A 20715-nucleotide genomic window follows, 5' to 3' on the forward strand; every position below is an offset into this window, starting at 1 on the left:
CATCAAGACACTTCTTGGCAGCTTTTTCTTCTTATTTGCCCTGGTATTTGACCCCTACGGGAGCGGTTTGGTTTCTCCCAGGATCTTGGATGCCAGTGAGCTCTGCTCACCTTTCTTCCCTGCCATCTGCCATCCCGGCATTTCTTGGCCTTGGAACAGCAGATCAGATTTCACCTTGATCAAGCTGCAAAACATGAAGGTAAGAGCCTGGAGCTCCGGGCGCCGGGGCTTGGACGGAGGTGAGACACCACCGTGGGAAGGAGGTGCCCTACTCCTGCCAACGAGGCACCTGGTGCCAGTGCAGAGAGCGTGGGTACTTCCTGGGCAGGACCTGGAGGAAAAGGCAAAGCAGCGGAGAGCTGGGTGATCCTGCTTTGCCCGGTGTGCTCAGCAAACTCTGCTGCCTGCCCAGCTGCAGGGAGGTGACTCCAAGCCTACTTACTGCAGGCATCCGATCAAGGCTGATATGTGCCTGCCTGGCTGGAGAGGCACTGTCAGCCGGTGGCAGAGACAGGGAAAGTCTGTGCCAATGGATGTGAGGCTGGAAAATGTGTCAGGCTGAATCCTACAAACATCTTTCTGTGTCAAGGGAGATGAAAGGTTTCTTCAGTGGGCCGTTCAGGCACATGTTATCGTCCACGTTATCTGATGCCCTGAGCAGGGCTAAGGTGAAATTTGGGTCTGTCATTCAGGATATAGTCACTCCCCCATGTAGCCAAAGCTACTGTCCAACTCTTGCAGCTGCTATGACACATAGGTTACTCCATTTTTATTTATTTTGAAGCTTCCCAGATGCCTATAAACATGCTGGGCTGCATGCAAATACTCACAGCCTGATGGCTCAGGCAAAGAGGTGAGCACCACCTGCCTCAGCAGTGCTGCCACCCAAACAGGAGGAGCATCCTCACTTCTGGTCCTCTGCAGCTGCTCCCCTGCATGGTCTGCGGCTGATGCCTGCTGTTCCCCACAGCAGGTTGCTGAGAGGTGAAGTGGCCGCACAGTGCCTCTGCCTGAGACACACAAGCAGTGGGGCACATGAAATTACGGCGGGCAAGCACAAGGGCATGGGTGATGGAAAGCCAGGCTTGAGAGGAGAAGGTGTATTTACAGGTAACATCAAGAAAATCTGGCAGGGAAGTAGGGAAGTTTGGAATAGAGCTAAGGAGTAGGAAGGTCACTGGGGAGCAGTTTGGCCATGAGACTCAGCAATAACGTTTCTGTACTCCTACAGCTTTCAGACAGACAGGCAAAAGAAGAACAGAAGCCTTGAGATCTGGTCCCATCCCCAGCCATGCACCCTTGGGCCAGGCCTTAGCTTCATGTGGGTTTTGGCTGGAATTGTGGTTAAATAGCATTGCCAACTGGATTACTTTTGCCTAGGCAGAGATGGAGGAGGTGGGTGCAAGGAGGAAGAAAAGTCAGTAAAAGATGAAGCAGAAAGTGAGGCACCCCAGGGGATCGGTGGAGAGGCTCAGCGTTTCTTCAGTTGTTTCCCAGGCCTGGAGAACCACTGAGGGGGTTTTGTGATAAAGAACACACCCCACTATACATGTTTATGGCTGCTCTTGGTACAGAACTGTTTTGAGGAAGCAGCAAGGAGAAAAGAGAGAAGAGGAACAAGGTGGCAATAAGAACAACAGCTTGCTCTGAGAAAGGTGACCAGGTGAAGGGAGGCTGCAGAAACATGAACAGACTTCAGATTTGAGTCAAAAGTGATGTGCAGCATCAGCAAATACATTTTACACAAGAGCTGTTTGCACATGACCCTCACTGTGATGTGGCTGTCAGGACACTGTGCTGTTGAAAATGCGGCTGTTCTACAGGATTCTGTGTCTGGGAAGTATGACCACTTTGTTTTTTAGAAACTTAGACGCTTTTCTGTCAAAAGAAGGTACGGTTTGGAAGGCAGAGAGGGCACAATGGACAAGTGTAGCAAAAGGCAGAGATACAGTGCTGCTATGGGACAAGGACGGGTGACTTCAATGGCATGTGCACTGGTGACTGATCTTCAGTGTTCACACCTCTGAGTTTTTTCCCTCCCAAAGTTCTGAAAAAGGGATACGGCACATGTGTCCCTTTTCCACAGTGTGTGCTGGCCCCCTTCCCGCTGCATGAGCACACACTCCTCTCCGTGGTCTCCTCATGGCTCCTTGACTAAGCAGACATGTGATGTTTAGACGTGCAGTGTCATGGTACAGCCAGACCAGTGGAGCTGCTTAAGTGACACAGAGATATGTGAAAGGAGAAGCTGTGGACTGTATGCCATTTTTCTGCCTTTTAAGTATATACATCATGGTCGACGACTTCAGGATCATTTTGTTTCAGGGACAGTCTCCGTCCTTCAAGGTTGCTATGTACAATGTTCATTTTTTTTCTTTGCTCAGTGTCACAGTTGTTTTGGAAGACATTTTACATGCCACATTCTCCAGTTATGCTGCAAAGGGCAAATCTAGACACTCGCATCAACATTTTGGATTGTCACTTGGCGCAGGAAGGAAAGGTGAGGTGTTGCAGTAATTAAATCCTTGGCTGGCACTAGTTGCATGTGACAAAGCTGGTAGTGAAAACACGAGTATGTGTCTTTGGCAGACCCAGCTGGAGCCAAGCGAAAGGCGACGATTCCTTGGGCAGGCTTAGATTAGCGGTTTTAGGTCTCAGCTGTGAGGGCAGTCCTCACATACAAAGGGCCGCAACAAACAGCAGGAACCACCATCTTCTCAAACTATGTTGGCTCAACCTGTAGAAAGATGCTAGTGCGGCAGTAAAAGAGGAACCGTTTGCGGATGTACCACAAATCTGAATTTGTGATCGCTTGGCTTCTGTGCTGTGACAATGTTCAGAATTGCTGCCCCTGGGCACTGTAGGGGGGTACACACAGGCAGTTTGCAGTCGAACACTCCAGACAGGTTGGGAGAGAGGCAGGAACTGTTCTATCATCCTGTTTAACAAAAGAAGGCATGATTTTCTGTTGTCTGAATCTCTAAAATCCCCACTGAGGGAAAGGTACCATAGCTAAATGGCTGTTGAATGTCACATCCAGGCTGCCCCTGGGGGCTGCCAGTTGGTATGGCCATGGTGATGCTGCTTCATGCAGGTGAGGTCCTCACTCTGCTCCTTCACAAGAAAGATGTTTGCCCTTGCTTAAATGTTTCCTCAAGGTAAGAGTAACAAGGACTGGTAGGTGTGGGCTACTACTTGAGCAGAGAGGCTATTCTGAAGTAAAAAGCTGCTCAGAAAACTGCCAGGAAAAGAAAATCTGAAGACACCACAATGTGTTAGTGCACTGTACCATAGCTGAGAGTGTGCTGGACCATGGGAGACACTGTTCCCTCAAGGATACCAGCCTACTGGGAAACTGAGGAGCATAACCCTTACAAACAACTTTGAGGAGGCAATGAATCACTGTTGGAAAAGGTACGTGGTTTAGCTGGTTATCTGCTGTAAACTTATGAAGGGAGCTATACCTTCCCCCAGTACCTCACTTGAAATGTCTCCAACATTACTGACTTGAAGTGAGGCCGTAGTACTCATTAGTAGTACTTATACAGCTGGAGGCTATATAAGAGAGAGGCAAGGAGCACAGCAAGTTCGCAGGGGTTACAGCCCCCCAGGTACCAGTCACACAATCTATCTGATCTCATCTGAGAGAAGGGGCACAGGGGAGACAGATGTTTGACAACAAACTTTATACGAAGCGGTAAGGTGATGTTTACAAAGGGGTGCTTTTTAAAAAGGGGACTCCAGATGTTTTCTTTTGTTCAGCACAGGCTACGTCCCTTTGCCAGGGAATGCAGAAGCTGCTTAACTAGAGAGATGAGCGACTCAGGGAAAAAATCATCACTTGCTTTGCTATTTAAGCAAAGATGCTTTCTCGTAATGATAACCAAAGCAGGAGGCAGCATCTCTTGGCAAACAAAGTGACATTAAAAGCATTTGCTGGAAATGCTTTCCACTTTGTTTCTGAAAAATGTTCGGAGTGTGTTGATAGAGTAGCTGAGGACTCAGTTGTGCAGCAGGGGCCCAGCTACTGTAATTTGAAGTTTGGGAGGGGAAGGACCAGAGGGGTGGTGAAGACCCTCTAGAGGGACCTAGGACTTTCCCCCTCCAGGAAGCTTCTTATATTAAATCCACTAATCACTTGATGCCATCTGGCATAATCCAAAGACAGAAAACATGCTCTTCCAAAGCATGTTTAGAAGCTACTGGGATACGTCATCTCTGGCGGGGGGATGATTCACCAGCATTGGAGAAGAAAACCACTGGGGAAATCATCCCTAGCATACAGATGAATCCGGGAATCGAGCCCAGCAATGTTCCTTTGAACACATCATTGCTCTGGACCCATGGGATAAAGGCAGCAGCACGGGCTGACACAGGCCACGTCTATTCCTCAGTGAAAACGAGCTGTGCAAAGCAGCACAAATGCTTTCTTTGCATTCTGCCTGGCTTCGGGCTCTGTGGCTCCTTCGCAGTCAACCCATGGGACTGCTTTAGAGCCTGTGCCTGGCACCAAGGTGTCACATTGAGTATACATGGACTCCTGTGGTCTCAAACGTGGTGGGAACCATGGTTCTACCGTGCCTGAGGCAACACTCATGGTCTGCAGGGTGGAAGCTAGGCAAGGCTAATCCCAGGGCTGTCCCCTAAGGCATCGGTTGCTGAAGGTGCTGGGATGCACACTGCTGGGCAGGAGTCACTGACTCCCAGGCCCAAGTTCCTATGTGAAGGAAGCAGACGCTTTGCAGGAGCTGGTCTGAGATGAACTGAACTCCCACAGGAGCTTAGGCTTGTCTGTCACCCCACAGATCTCTCCTCAAAGTGCAGCTGGTCCTCCTCACAAAAAACACCAATGCATTAGACCTTCAGATACAAGCCCCAAACCCTGTTGAAACAGGGAGAGAATAAACCAGAAGTGAATCTACTACTGCAGCTACTCCTTGGAAAGCTATCAGCTATGATAGTACTTAGGGCAACTGAAAAAACAGTGTAAGAGTCAAGCCAGCTAACTTTGCCCACTGCCTGCCCATCACCCCAGCTCGCTTGCGCCCATTGAGTCTCACAGGAATTTATAAAATCAGAAAAGCTTCCTTGGCCTTGTGGGTATCTTACAGAGCCTCAGCACAGTGAAGGAAAGGCTTACATGCAAATGGGACTCCACACTAATCATTTATGTATCAAGGCCTTGAGTGCACCTGTGTGGTTTAACAACCCTGAGCAGCCTCACCTGGACCCACCACCAATGCGCCCACCACCATTGGTCCAGGAACTGCATTTAGGCTCCAGCCCAGGCTCTCAATGTTGATCTGAGCTGTGTTGCAGGTAGTCTTATCTTTAGTTCTCTCAACTGAGTAGATCTCCTGCATGAGCTCAGGACCTGGCTCTTGTCATTGCATCCATTGCTGGACTGTCAGCAGCACCTGCTCCTGCCCTGAGCACTGTTTGGATACCATAGGGCTGTGCCCTCTGGTCTGAGAGGATGCTGTTGTTATTCTCATCTTCCCTTGTGGTGCCTCCTGATGCCAGGTGAGTGACCTCAACCTCGAGGAAAAAAGGGTAGGAAAAGTGGATTGTTTTGTTGGTTTCCTCAGTAGCTGCTGACCCCCCAAAAAATTATCTGCATTATTGCTTCTGTTATGGAAATAAAGGGATTCAGAGTAAGAGATTGCTAAAAGGAAATGACAGATAGATTTCCAATTTGTCCCATGTGGAAAAGAAATGCCAGGCTTTCTTCTTCACTTGCTTTTTTTCTACTCTCTCTGGTGCCAATAGCTTAAACAAGTCTGCCTTACAAATCAGGAGCTAGAATTATACTTCTTAAAGAAAGAAGCTGAAATGAAGAATATATATGAGTATTAGAATGTGCAGGGAATCTGCATTACCTTCTAAGAGCAAAAACCAGGTATGTTTTTACTGTGCCGCTAACATGTGGAACTCACTGCCTTGTGATAACTTTGGGGTCAGAAGCTCAGCAGAATTCAGAAGGGATGTTGAAACAGCCAGTGAGGGCACACAGAATGACATGAGGTTAAAAATGCAGAAGGGGTGCAAATCTTCATGCTTGAAGGTATCTGCTCGCTATAACTGGTGGAATTAAGGAGGAATCTTCCCCTGTTGGCAGGTTGCTCTTCTGCAGCTTCTCATGGCTATCACAGTGGGAGCCAGGACCCTGCACTGCGTGACCTGCAGATGTGACCCGCTCTAGCAGTAGTTTTGCTTGTTTCCTCATTCTGTGAGACACCCAGAGACTAATGGCAGGGGAGGCATTGAGAACATAGTGAGGTGGCAGCAGGTTAGTAGAAGGTGAAATTATCTCTACAGTGACGTGTTGACGGATGTGTGAATTGCACACAAACACAATATACGAAGCTGCAGCAAAAAAAGTGGCACGTGCTTCTAAGCAGGGTCTTCTTTGCTGTGGAGTTCTCACTCCTGCTGCTTATCTTCCACCTCCAGTCTTACCAACAATACTGAGCAATCTGTAAAGTGCTGTGAGGTTGCAAACCTGCTGGTTTCTTAGGGCTGCTGCAGGATGGTGCTGTAGAAGGGAACGGGGCCTGTGGCTGTGAGCCGCCGGACAGTGCTCTGGGCTGTGTGAGGCAGGTATGCCTCACAGATGTGATGAAGAACAGAAGTGAGAACTCGAGGGACAAGTATTCAGTCACTGTCAGAGCCAGGACAAGAAATTGGGCTCTCTGTCCCCTTACACATGCCCAGCTGTTTGCCAAGGCTGCTGAACTTGTATGAGACCTTTGTGCTGGGAGACCTAGAGGAGTGTAAATGAAAGGAGCAGGAGGATTATCTCTGTGGGGACAAAGAAACAAGTTTCCTCCTATCTTTCCTTTCTAGGTTAAAAGAATGATGGAGGAAAATGTTTAGGGGCTTACTAGAATTTTGTTTCAGACAGTGGCAAGTCCTAAAAATAATATTGCTGTAACTGTTCTACTCTTCTGTTGTGGCAACAGACTGTCCCCATAATGCCCCGTTTTGTCTCTATTTGTATTGTACTCACATTTCCCAGCCATGTCTCAAATGGGATACAAAGAAGGAAAGTAGAACTTGCCCTGAAAGTGTCACCCCTAATTAATATCCTCCAAGGCAGCTCCCTAATTAGTATGCAGATCTAGTTTCAGTGCAGCTTGTTAATGGGCTCACTCCTCAGAGAATGGTAATTAGGTATGACACTGATATACTATGGTGTTACAGGAACCTGCCACCAGGCTGGATCCACTCGGCAAGTGGCTGCCACCATAGCAGGAGAACAGGTCCTGCTTGGGCAAATCCATTTTGGCTGAGAACAGAGTGAAACAAGAAGGGGTGATCTGACATGGTGGAAGAAAGAAGCCCGAGGTGCGATCACAGATCTGGTCGTCAAACAGGGTGAGCAAAAGAACCTCACTAGCTCGTGTCCTGCATTCTCCACACCTATGACTGCTCATGCCCATCATTCGTGTGCTACAGCACCTCTTCCTTGCAGAAGTGTTCTGAAGTTGCTCTGTCCAGCTCTGAAAAAGCATATCGCTTCTGTCCTTTAGTACTGTAGTATCCTGTTTCTTATCTTCCAATAACCAAAAAGTGTATATGTTTGTTTAATAGTTTTGTGACAGTGGCAGTAAGGGACAGAATCATTTTGCAGAAGCGAAATCTGATTTCTATGGAAACATTCTTTGCAAAACCTTTGTCTGTCTCTGACCTCTTCTGCTTGGACATCATTTGGAATGCTGGAGATGGGGGGGGTGGGGGGATAAACCAGCATAAATCCTCCAAGGCCTCCCACCATACTAGGCTCGTGGAGCAAGAGGAGACAAGCTGAAAAAAAGAGGTCAGGCCAAAATGCTTGATTCCAACATGCTGAGCCATCAAGTGACTAAAATCAAGCCTCTTTGAATAGGTGAGTCAACACTGACTTGAACAAATCTTTTCATTTGGGCTTCTTCAGCTTTCTGGAGTTGTTCACAGGTGCAGCTTCTGTATTGGTGGCACCAAGGAGTCTGCCAGACCCCCTCTTGCAGCAGTCGCCCATGAGCCCAGATGTACAGTATTTTATCCTCAGTGATGACTATGATCCTCTGAGCGTACGGGCACCCTTGCCTTCTCTGTGTACTCTTATAACCCTCTTTCCTTTGCCCCACAAGGCCAGTTCAGCAGGAAGAAGGCTCCCCTCTGTCCTATGGCCAGGACCCAGGACCACCAGCTTCGGGCCAGAGAAATCCTTGGTGTGAGCTGCTGGTTCCCACAGACAAGCCTTGCAGTTTGTCAGGTGTGGGTTTTCTGTGAAGCCAGATACTTGTGCATGAAGTGATAGTGATTCGCCACGGCAGCTGATAGCAATATAGCTCTTATCAAAGGAATGTGAGGGAAGGAGGGAGCCAGCGTGTAGCATGAAGGCTCCATTGATAAAGACCTGGATTTTTTCCCTAGTACCATTTTCCATGTAGTCATGAACTGAGCATGTCTTCCCCCCCCCCCCCCATTAGTCAAACCTTTCTGAGCAGCAAATGAGAGGAGCTTCTGGAACCTGAAAGTCTTCTACGTAGAAATAATCCTTTGTTACAAGCCTAAGGCTTAGAGTTTAAGAGATTTTTAGAAAACAGTCAATGAAAGGTCTGAGCTCAGGAAAGTTAGGAATTGAAAAGAGGCGGCATTAGGGAGTGAGCTTTACAAATCATGTATTTATTGCCTTTAAAGCTGAGGCAAGTCAAGGCCAAACAACATGGAGCTGAGTAGGCGAGCCTTCCGTACCCCTTGGGGTATCCTGATGGGATCATCTCTTTAAGGGTACCTGCACAAGAGGTTTGGTTTGCTTGTACACAAATTCCCTTTGTCTCCTGAAAGATACACAGTAAAACTCTGGGGGTTTTCTGCTCTTTAAGATCTACTTCAAAAATATCAGGGCTGTTAAGGCTGAGCTTTCCTAAACTTGCTGAAGGATTCACTGTTGAACTAACTAAGAGGTCCCTTTCCACACTTAAAGAGTCTTAGCAAAGGTCTCCTACCCCTCTTGCTGAACGAGGCACTAGAGTAAGGCAAGTTTCTGAAGTGTGGAGATGTTGAACTCTGCTACAGCAAACAAGGTAGATTTGTGTTCACGTCCCAAACAACTGGCTGGATTCTAACATCCCGAGCTGCTGACCATCCCTGATGCTTAGGGAAGCGTTGGGCACAGCCAAAGCAGTAGCTCTGTAGCATCTGAATCCTATTCTTGTCAATATGCCTTGGAGTGAATGAGCGCAGAGCAGTTAAGACTCCAGTCCCTCCCTGGCACCTCTGAAACAAGTAACATTAAGAGATGCTTGGTCTAAGTGCACAGCATTTGCTTTTCACCAAGGAATGGATAGTCACCACAGCACTTCTCAAGCTGGGTGCTTTGTAGCCAAGAGGACTTGTGATCTTGCTTAACCTGGATGGGACAGGATCAGATACTTGTGTTTGTCCCCTCATGTCCTCTGATTATGTCCTTGAACTGTGCCAGCTCTAAAACCTTTTCCCATGTCTCCTGTACAGATCACTGGAGGAATTTGAAATGCTAACCTGACCTTTTGTCCCCTTAACACATTGTCCCAAGACAATTAGGTGGAAGAGACATTTCAGTTGCCCTCGGATATTTCATAACTTTAAATATTTTATAACAAATTAAATGTTAATTGTGTGCTGTCCAGGGGAGAAAATCATTGTAGTATTCAATTAACATTTAATATATTAGCCATCAAATATTTAAATAGCTCCTTTCCAATGGATGTATTTCTTCTGCATTTTCTGTGTGGGTCCCTGACGTAGCTTTCCAGAAAACTTTTCACCAAGATGCTACAGCAGAATAACTTTACAAGGGTAGAAAAAAGATCACGTTTCTCCCTGTTTTCTTGCTTTTGAAGTTTTCCAGCACAATATAGAAGCTCTGGATACTAGCATGGGGAAAAATCAACAAGCTGATGGCCCCTGCAGTATTGCTTTGCTCTTCTGCTAGCTCACCCTGACTAAAAGTCGTGACATCTCTGAGAAGGTGCCTAGATAGCTCTTAATTATACAGTTGCCCCCTGAAGTCCCTTCAGTGCCTCTTTGTTGCACTGTGCATCAAAATCCGCTTCTGTTCTCAGGGCCCTACATCTCATGCTCCTGCTTATGCTTCTGATTTTACGGCTTCTCCCCTTAATCTGTCCTCAGCGATCACTTCTTTCAAGTTCTTCACTGACATGCTTGTCATCTCTCCTGTCACCCTTGTGTGCCTTTAATACTTTCCTGTAAGGTCTGTTCATCAAGCCGCTATTTTATTTTTTTTTCCTGCAACTAGCACACCTTCTTCCCATTCCCTAAAAAGAAACGGGAAAGTTCACTTGTTACAATAACAAAACAGCTGTGTCTGTGAGGAAGAGATAACATCACTGCATACTTGCACGGAACAGAGGTTGCATGTTAACTAACAGCAGGGTGTGGTGATTCCATAGAGCAATGTGTGTTAGTAAGCAAGATGTACATTAATCCTGTGAAGTCATGTCGTAAAACAGAGGCTGTGGGGCAGGCAATGGCTGGGGGAATCTCTTGTGCTGGACTGACTTGGTAAATGACTTTACGGTTCTAATATTAATGGGCTGAACACGAGTACTTGGGACATTGTTCAGGGTCAGGGTAGGAGACACAGGTTTGCCTCATATCTTCTATTTTGAGAGGTGCTTTGTCTCAGTGGGCAGATAGCCATGCTTGCAGATGTTGACCTCTGCACTCTGGCAGCACAGCAGTCTGCTTGTGAAGTGCTGCTAGTGATTGCAGGGAGCTGGGTTACAGCAGAACTGTTGAACCCTTCAAACAGAAAATCCTGCCTGGATCCTGAGGACAAGTAGTTTGTGTGGTCCTTGCCAAGATCCCAGACACATTCCCCCCATTTGTTGGAGAAATCGATTATCAGGTTTTCAGTCTTGCTCTGTTCCAAGGTGTGATGTTTGCATGTTTCCTGGCTGGCCTGGCAGAATGTGGCACATGGCTCCTTGCTGCAGAGCCCTCGGTGAAATGGATTAAGTGGATGTATATTGGTGTACTCGTTCTAGGTCCTGTTTCAGTCTTGGGGTCGACACATCAAAAACTGAAAATGGCAGAGTGAAGTACAAGAAAAAAAAACAGGATTGGGAATATTCTCATCTGCAGGGAAGGCATTGATGTTTCTGTCTATTTAGCTTATCAAAGTGAAGGGTCTTGATATGGAATAAAACCAACAGGGGAAGGATTTGTCTGATCTAAGACAGCTCTCTAAAATAATACTCAAAGATGCGAAGAGATCTGAGAAGTGGAGAAGGAAGCTAGACAAATGGGGGTGGAAATAAGGCACAGCAGTAATGAACTGTTGGAAGAGCTCTGTCGGAAGCTGGGGAATTCACTAGCACTCAGCCTTCAGCCCAGCCCTGGCAGCCTCCTACATACAGTGTGAGCCAGGAGTTAGTGTGGTGCAGGAACAGTTGGTGGAGGCTATGTCCTGTGCTCTGCAGGAGGTTACAGCAGCCCTGGTAGCTCTTACTGTCTGTATTTGGATAATAAAAGGTGATAGTCATGGTTCTGTGGCCTGCCTCTTCTGCTCCTTCATGGTATGTTATCTTCAGGGCATGGAAGGGATTTTGGAGGCCATGGACCTTGGCACTTCTGAGATATTCCCATACTCGGTATATTTGCATTTCCCAGCTTTCTTGCAGGTCAGCTGTGCCAAGATGCTGTAGCCAAAAGCTACCTAGTTTAGGCCATTTCCATGTGGTCATGCCTATAGGCGGCTATGCTTGCGCTCTGTGGCATCCAGTGCTAGAAACTTGTGCCTGAATGGTGGCATCCATGCTATGGGGCGGTGTTCTCTGTGCTTACCCTGGCCCTGTCACGGCTGTGAGGCTGGCTCTCCTGACTTTACTGCTGTGCCTACCTTCTCTCCCAGGGGAAAGCAGGGTGCTGGGCAAGCAGGAGAGAGCAGTGTGGTCTCATTCCAAGAGCCCACAGTGTAAGACTGTTGTGTAAACGCTGCTAATCTGAGGTTAACTCCCATTGCCTGTCCTCCTCTTACCTCTACAATAAATTGCCCGCATATCTTCTTGATGGCCTGTTTAAAGTAGAACAGATCAATTATATAGAAATATACATGTAGTACTCTAAAATAACAAGCCCTTAGAAACACCACACAGAGCCTGTGATGCAGTTTGCAGAACATGGAGCTAATTGGTGTGAAACTGCTATTTACAGTTTATCTCCTTGCCTGTAGGTTTCTGGGAGGGAAGGAATAGGGATGTCTGAAAGAGGAGGGATGCTCTTTGCAAAAAGTGCTGTTTCTGTGAGAAATAGAATGTCAGTGGCTATTTCTCTGGCTTTCATGCAGTCAGGGATGCTTCTGCTCTGGAGTCCTAACTCTTTTCCCAATCAGTGCAGTACTCTGTTTTTCCATTTCCTTGAGGGCCAGTACTTTAACTGTATGTGTGGAGAAACTTTAGGGTGGCTTTTAGGAGCTGAAGAACTTTTAAAGGTTTGGATAAATGTTAACTTTAGTGTTTCATGTCTCCTTCCCTTCTGTGGTGGGAGCTGCTTGGGACTGTGTCTGTCTCATCACTTCGAGGGTAAAGCAGGAGAAGAGGTGGGAGGGAGGATGGAAGGTCATAGCATGTGCTCAGTACTGTTTCCCACCAGGAATGGGGGAGCAAGATTTGAGATTTAGTTGGTAATCATAAAACTGAGAAGCATGAAACGTTATTGGGAAGCTTGCTTGTTTGAGAAGGTACCTCTGTGTGTGGGCACTTTACAAGGAGCGCTGGCTGCCAGCTTGCCAAATATCATCTCTGAAGCTGGAGGAAATATTTGACATTGCTTTGGGGTAGAGTTCCAGGGGATGGGACCAACTTGCTTAAGGAGCAGACATGAGAACTGCTGTAAGTAATGAGTGCGTATTGCTTCTGCATGCATTTGTGTGTTGGAAGCTGTGTAGGACGTTTCCTGGTAACGGAGCAAATCTTTAGTCCTTTCATGGGCCACTGCCAGAATTTGGCTTCCTTGGTCCATTTGGTCCATGGCTCTGCTCTCAGCAGTTCCTTCTCAAACTGTGGAAAGCAGACTGGGAGAGCCTGCGGTCTGTCCTCGGTGGGGAAACGTCCAGTTCCCCTAAGCATATTTAGAGTACACTTTCTTACCTTGTGATTAAAAAGCCAAGATCTCTTTTAATATTCACAGCCTTGAAATAAAAGTCTGGCTGTAAAAACCTCATCTGCTTTTCTGAGATTTGAGGGATATGAGGAGGAGTGCTTCATGGGTAGACCATACATCTATGCAGTGGGGGGGGGTGGGGTGTTGGAAAGGTGTCAGTTCCTCCAGAGTGAACTATGCTATAGCTAGAAGGAAGACTAAGTAGCACATCCCTATCTCTTGCAGGGATGCTAGCAAGAGAGGTAGAACTGCAGCCCGGGGGCAGGGCAGTAAAGCTGCTGTCCCCAGTGCTGGCACCTTTTGGGCTGCACGTGCTTCCTCAGTCTCATCTGTGATCCTCTGAGGCTGCTCTTGTCTTTGCTGCTTTTCCTCATACATTTTCAGGCCGGCTGCCAACTTGACCACCCCCTCGTTGTCCTCTTGCCTTTGTGGTGGTGGTTCCAACCTTTTATTTCGGTTTGGTGCCTTCGCTCCCGAGGAAGGGGCACTCTCCTCATATGTGCCACCGCTCCCTTTGCTGGAGCCATGGCCATCTAAGACAGGCAATGGTTTGGCTCCTGCCCTGCTTCCCAATGGCCTTGTGCCACCTCTTTTCCTTAAAAATCCCACAGAATCAGCACAGCCTTCCCATGCTGTCAGGAAACCCGCTCTTTCTTTTACCAGGAGAAGGGGCCTGCCTATTTTCGTCCCTCAACCTAGTTTCACAGCTGCACCCATACCCTAAGCCTAACCATATGCTCTGAGGACACTTGGTCCCATCTTTGCTTTGTCTTTTAGACTGTCTCCTCCACAGGAGGAGAACTGTGCCTTCCCACTCTGTGCAGCATCTGGCAAACTGAAGGCACCTGGCATGCTGTCAGTACTTAACAGAAATTAAATAGTAATAATACAAAGATACCTAGAGAGATTAGAGACTTGGTACAAAAACAAATGAAGATTCAACTCAGCAAAAATGAAAGTTAATGCATCTGGCAGTGATGGGGATGTGGAGAAATGTAGCCCTCTATGAATATTTGAAGTGTGTAAACACCTAGCGGAGAAGGAATTAGTTAATGTGCGTTGGGCAGAGCTAGCAGTGATGGGAAGAAATAAGAATGAGAAAACCCTTATGGTGAAGTTCATTGAGCTATTAAATAATTTCCAAAAGGAAAAGCTAGAAATTACTTTGCCTGAGATGCAATAAAAATGCTATAACACAGACTGAAATTCTGGGACCACTCAAGTCAGTGAGGAAATTTGCTCTGACACTACCGAAGCCAAGATTCCCTCCCCAGATACAAGTGAAAGTGAATTGGCAGAAAAATTGACCTGTGATTGAGTGTTTGCTGTTTTCAAAGCTGTTTTGATCGTTTCCTACCAATGCAATATATAAAGGTGGCTTATGAGGAAAATATAAACATAAAATACCAAGTATGGCATTGTATATAAATAAGACCAATCTTTTACAGATTCAAGGCACCATTATTCTACATAATCACAGCATGCAAACATCTGCAGAGCATGCAATTAATGTATGGAGGTATTTAGTATCCGCACCATATAGGTTCTTGGGGAGCTGGTAGAGAACAGTAGCTTTCAATCTGTCAGTCTGCAAATCCCTACAAAATTTCCTGAGACTGAGGACCCCTGTATGGTGAATCAACATAAGTCTTCCATAAAAATAAACAAGAAAACTGTAGATATATCTCATGGATCTCTAAGGGACCAGAAGCAGAATGGGAAAGCTCTGGCAGGAAGATGACCAGGTTCTATTTAGGTGTGATAGATGTTTGTAAGGCGGTTATACTTAGCTGTATTTTGATGTAATTACTATTTTGTGGGTTTTCAAATGCAACGTTTTCTTTTTTGGAAAGCCTTGTCTGGTACGGAGGGCTCAGTGCATAGAGTGCAACCTGCATGCGCTTGCATTTCTTTACACACTCCATGTTGTAAATGCATGCATACTTCTTTACATACTCCATGCATACTTTGAAGTCAACCTAGAACTTACCTGCAGCTGAGGAGTTAAATGGAAGCAGCAGTCAGTCCTGGATGAAGGTTAGTGATCCCAGCTGCTCATCACCAGAAGTTACCACCCTCTGGCACAGCTACAATTCTGACAAAACTGATAGGTGGCCTAAATAGTTGGGGGTTGATTATTCATGTGTCTCTCAGGAGATCAGAGATGACAATAAATTGCAGCAGTGAAGAAGTAGTTGGCCTTGGTAACTTTTTACTACCCAGCTGCAGCCCATGTAAGATGTGTGGGCACAGTCCCAGCTGAAGAAAGCTTTTTGTTGGGTGGTGGTTTTATTTTTTTTTTTTTTCCTCTTCTGCTTGCTGAAAGTCTTTGACATGTGGTGGTCTGTAGTGAATTCTTCCTTCCCGTGTGAAAGAGGGAATAACAGGTAGGAAGTAGCAATCAAAAGCTCCTGACCTGGAGAGATGAGAGCAGTATGGTCTGCAGCTTTTGAGGGACGTCGTGACAGCTGGCAACAGAAATGGAAATTTTGTCCTGAAGGCAGTTCTGACATTTCAAAATTCTATGTTTTCAAACTGGGATGAAAGCCCCAGTTGGGCTACTGACTTAATTTGTGAAACACACATAAAGTATTTTTAGTTTAATTGCAACATAAATATTTTAAAGATATCTGAAATAATTTGTGAAATATGTATTTACACTCAAAGGTGTTTTGATAAGTGATTCATTTTATACAGTCAATATATTCATGGATATGCTACACAGCTCGGTTCTGTCAGATCACCGTCTGCTGACAGAAGACTATAGTGTTTTTAAAGATTTCAGCTAAGGAATATAAAGCTCCTGTTCCCCTGAGAAGAGGAATACCAATCATGGTTACAAAAAGAGAGGATTTTGTATGCCAACATCATACTTACACTCATTTTGAGCTGGTATTTTAATGTTTCTTTTTAACGCCAACCTATTCTTAATTTTTCATGTCATTCTACGGCCTCAAAGTGTGGGTGTCCCTAATTTAGAGGGGCAAAGTCCTAAGAAATGTTAAAAGATTCATACTGAAGTAAAAAAAAAAAAAACCCAACACTGGAAATGGGAGGCAATTTTTTTACACTGGCAATTCATCTGCCATGGAAGCTTACTGAGGAGACTGGTTAACTCATCTTCCTCTGGAATCTTTCTGTTGAGCCTGGGTCTTTCCAAGAGATTTGTTTTTTAACATGTCCTCAAGTATTGAACCTGATGGTATTTGCATGGGGTGGTAGAGGAAAGTAAAGACACCTTACCACCACTGTCTGAAATTCGCATGTCTGTAGGGAGCCTGTACCAAGGCGTAGTGACCCAGTGTCCCATTGTGACGGCTATCAGCTGGATATAAATGATTAACTGCTCTGATGCATCCTCAAGGAGGCATGTGGTAGACTGAGGTTACCAGGAGAGCTTTTATGGTTGAAATGACTTACTGTTGTAGAATTAATCTTAAGCTTGGAGTTGTTATGGCTGTTTTCTGTGCAGAGCACAAAATAAGGTGGGGGGTGGAAGGGGTTTTCTGGGCTGGCTGCCTATATTTCTTTACAGCTGGAAGACCTGCATTGGAGGTCTTATCTTGTAGTGGGAGTGATGGCAGCTCAGCTATTCAAGCTCTTAGATTTCTTAATCATTACAGCACAAGATCGCATAAGTCTTTGAATTTTGCCAACCTAACAGAATATATTCTCCCTCTCTTCTGGAGAAGGTCAGAGAGCTACTTGGCCTTATCTCCTTGAGATGACCTTCAGACTGAAACTGTATTACAAATTTCCACTGTTCTATCTTTCCGACAATTCAAAATTACGTTACTCTCACAAATTAACTGAGTCTCTGCCCCTGTCCTTGCCCTTGGCTCCTGATGGATTTTATCATTTAATGAAGCCTGATTCATTTTTTCCCCAAGTTTTATCATTTATTATTAATTTTAAACTTTTTTTGGGTTCAGAGAGATCATGAGGTTGCACAGTAAGGCCATGCTGTATTTATAAACCTGCTAAAAACTTACAAACAGGAGATAATGTGCATATCTCTGTGGTACTAAGTCATTACATTAGGGAATCGGGAGACACAAACAGCACTACTAAATCATTGTGTTGTGGATTATGAAATCACAATATTAACTTTTTAGCTGGGAATGGAAAGACAGTTCCCTTTGTACTAATCATTGCTGTTGTTTGCATTGTAGTTGAGCTCAAAACACGAGTTGGACTTGAGCCCCATTAGATGAGGTGTTGTGTAAATTGTGCAGAGGGAGAAGACTGCTGATGTGTTTTACTCCCAGGAAGTGCTGATGAATTGCAATCATGGAGACTAATTAAAGCATCTGGATGGATAGATAAAATGGACATAAAACAGATTTAATTGACGGAGAGCAGGGGAAGGTTTGACAGTTAATTAATGTTTTTAATCAGTTGTGGATTTACAGGAGGAAAGGGGAAGGAGGAGGCTGATGGGGTCTTAGCCCTTGCTGATGGCAATGCCTTGTGTATGGGAGTGCCTGGGGTCACATGGAGCTAGTGTTCAGCCACCCATCTTTTTTCCTTTCTGCTCTAATCATGGATGCATTTGACCTCAAAAAATGCTTTTTATGTACAGATTTTCTCCACCTATCAATTTGCTGATCCCTTATACTTTTGAAGAGGTGTGCAGACACCTCGAGGAAATTCCCATGTGCAGATCCTTGCAACGCACATCGGAGACAGAAATAGACCGAGGCCATAGAGGTCTGTAGACCGCAGCTTGAAAACCATTCAACTGGAAAATGGGAAGTATTACACATACACTAGATATAGCCCTTAATGTTGTTCTGCCATTTATGTGTTGGAAGTAAGTCCTAAAGATGTGTCCCTAGACTGAAGTCTGTTAAGGTAAAGGATACAGTGAGCAAGAATACACGTGGACTCCAGGCTTCCAGTGAAAACGTGGTTACTAATACTCGTGACCAGTGTGACTAGGGAGCTCTGAGTGGACTTTTCAAAAATGGCAATTAATCTTCCCAGCCTCCAACAGGGAGAAGGGGGAAACCATTGCAGTGGGTGCTAATGTGAGAGAATTTAATCTTATCCTTTCAAACCTCATAAACCCAAACAGGTCTTATAGAGGCTAAAATAGCGCTGCCATTGCCAACATGGTTTTCTGGAGATATATGTGTACTTGAGAGCTCTTCCCATTGTTTGTCATATTCAAAAGGATACTAATTTCAGTGGAGAAAGCTCAGTATCAATTCCAAAGAGTATGTATATCCAATAGCAACTGCAATATGGCAATTACATGCACGGTTTCAAGTCCTGGTACTGACATGGCCCTGAAGTGCTTGCCTTCATGGGGTTCTACAGTACTGCCATGCTGTGGGGACTGATGGAGGGATAAGAGGGAAATGACTCACCCAAAGCTGCTCTTAAATGCAGGCTGGGAGGAGGGACAAGATCCAAACAATAGCAAGTGGAATGCACTGTGCATTTTAGAAAATCCCTGCTATTCATACTTAGTATAGCCTGAGCCTTCATGGCTCCTCTGAGATGTGCAAGAGAGCAGTGCAGGGATGCTTGAGTGGATACTAATCAAATTATCTCTGGACTGGGAAATAATGAGTCTTGCTGATGCAGGCTTTACTGTGGGTCCTGTTGTAGCAACGGCACGACACTGTACCAAGTTGAATCCTGATACTTGAATGATACCTGGTATCATATCAGCTGGAGAGAGCTCGGGGAAGTCTGACTTATGTGCAGAGAATAAGTGTAAGAGATACCATTAGATGCTTAGAGCCTATCCTATGACAATCGGCCTTTATTATTAAGGGAGACCTATGTATGGGTGGCACTTTACCCAGGAATTGTAATATTTTTATCTTTTAATATCTGCAGCTTTGTAATAAAGACTAATCTTGTGCCTGTTCTTGCTGCAGAAGTCGCTTTGATTGTATGTTTGGGAGTGAACCAGTGACTCCAGCATCTTGCTCTGTAATTGGACACTGCTCCGAGGTGATATAAATGATGCTGTATGTTACCTGGCAGCAACTTAGTGTAACTTACAAGAGCGTACAGTCAGGAAATAAATGATGCAGGAGCAAAGGCAGCTCAGTGAAAGGTATAAGACAAAGTGAGAGTGGGAGGTTCTTTATCTTAATTCTACTTGGTAGTTGCTTTTCTATCTACCCAGTTCTATTGGCCTGTAAATTACAACTACTTATCAACCAGAGGTAAAATGCAATATCATTTCAGTCACTTTGAGTTTGACCCAAAGTGTTTATATCCATGGAAAAAAAGAATGATTGCCACTTATTTATTTATTTTTACAAAAATGATAGGCCATTATGCAGGAGAAATCAGCCTCAGCTGACATTCACAGCTGTTCTTTTATGTGGGAGGCAAGCAAAGTGAAAACAGTATGACACACATGTCTCTGCTGGACAGTATTTTGGAATCTGCAGTTAATCTGCTCAAGGGGGAAAAAAACATGGGGAGAATGCACTGCTTAGCAATAAAATACATCAATACACCCAACATCACCGCATCAATAAACAGTGATTAAATTTATAGCTCTAGCTTCACAGTTGTTGTGCCTGAAAACCCCCAGGGTGGCCTCAAAGTCCTCTGCTTCCAATCCAAACTGGTGAAGCTGCAGTGCTGCTGTCATCCAAGAAAATTTGCTTTGTATAATTCCAGATCTCTTACATATCAAAGTTAAATACAAAAAAATTAGTATTCTTCCTCAGAAAGGCTTGATTAGAGAGGGTCTCCCATCACTTAGTGACCATCTAAGAAAAGGATGACATTGGTTACAATGAGTAGCATCAAAGCTGGAGAGAGGCAGGAGAAGCAGCTATTCTCTGCCTGTTGAGTCTTCCTCACTTCACCTACTGGGACGTTAGTACCTGCTTCAGAGACTGCAACCAACGCTTTCAGCAAAGGCTCCTGATTTTCAGATACCCTCAGTTTCTGGCTGTGCTGGCTGAGGCACATGATAGCTACATGCAGGCCAGCTGTTAAAATGCTTAAAATGAACAGATGTGCCTGATATTGGGGGAATTAAGTTTTTTTTAAAAGGGCAGTGGATCAACAAATAGACTAAATCTTTTCCAGGACTACCAAAATCTGGCTTACAATATTGTCCCTGGATGAGTCACATGCCTCAGTGCTCCAAATTTTTCGTCTAGTATGACTGTTTCTCTCCCTTGACTGCAGATGGAGCCTGGGTCTGACAGCTCTGTATCCTAGGCAGTCCGAGATTCACATCGGCTTCTTGAATTTAGATGCCATAAATGAGTGAAGTCACTGCAGCCTCTGGCATGTAGCTGGGCATTCAAAATCAGGTTAGTATATAAAAAAACCAAACCAACCACCAGAAACCCTGAGATTTCACAGGGAGGAACATGTGTCAACGTGACAGTTCAAAAGCATTTGGACTGTAGCTGAAATTGCAAGGGAAAGTAAGGCGGTGTGTGAATTACCTGTACAGACTGACCGGGATGATAAATCTGCCCTGTGGAGGGAGAGCTCTAGAACTCCATCCTCCACCTCTGCACACTACCCATTAAGTCTATGCTAGAACAGCAGTTTAGAGGGAATGTGTGAGTT

General features: G+C 45.3%; 1 protein-coding gene across 1 annotated transcript in view; it reads left to right on the forward strand.

Moving 5' to 3' along the window:
* The window catches only part of IGSF11 (immunoglobulin superfamily member 11), a 160329-nt gene that overhangs the window by 131247 nt on the left and 8367 nt on the right, over positions 1-20715 (forward strand). The window contains exon 9 of the mRNA XM_080392538.1: positions 1-20715. This exon is cut by the window's right edge and continues 8367 nt beyond it. The gene's annotated coding sequence lies outside the window, so the exon portion shown is untranslated.

The sequence above is a fragment of the Falco punctatus genome (assembly GCF_963210335.1).
Source record: "Falco punctatus genome assembly, chromosome: 6".
Taxonomy (NCBI): domain Eukaryota; kingdom Metazoa; phylum Chordata; class Aves; order Falconiformes; family Falconidae; genus Falco; species Falco punctatus.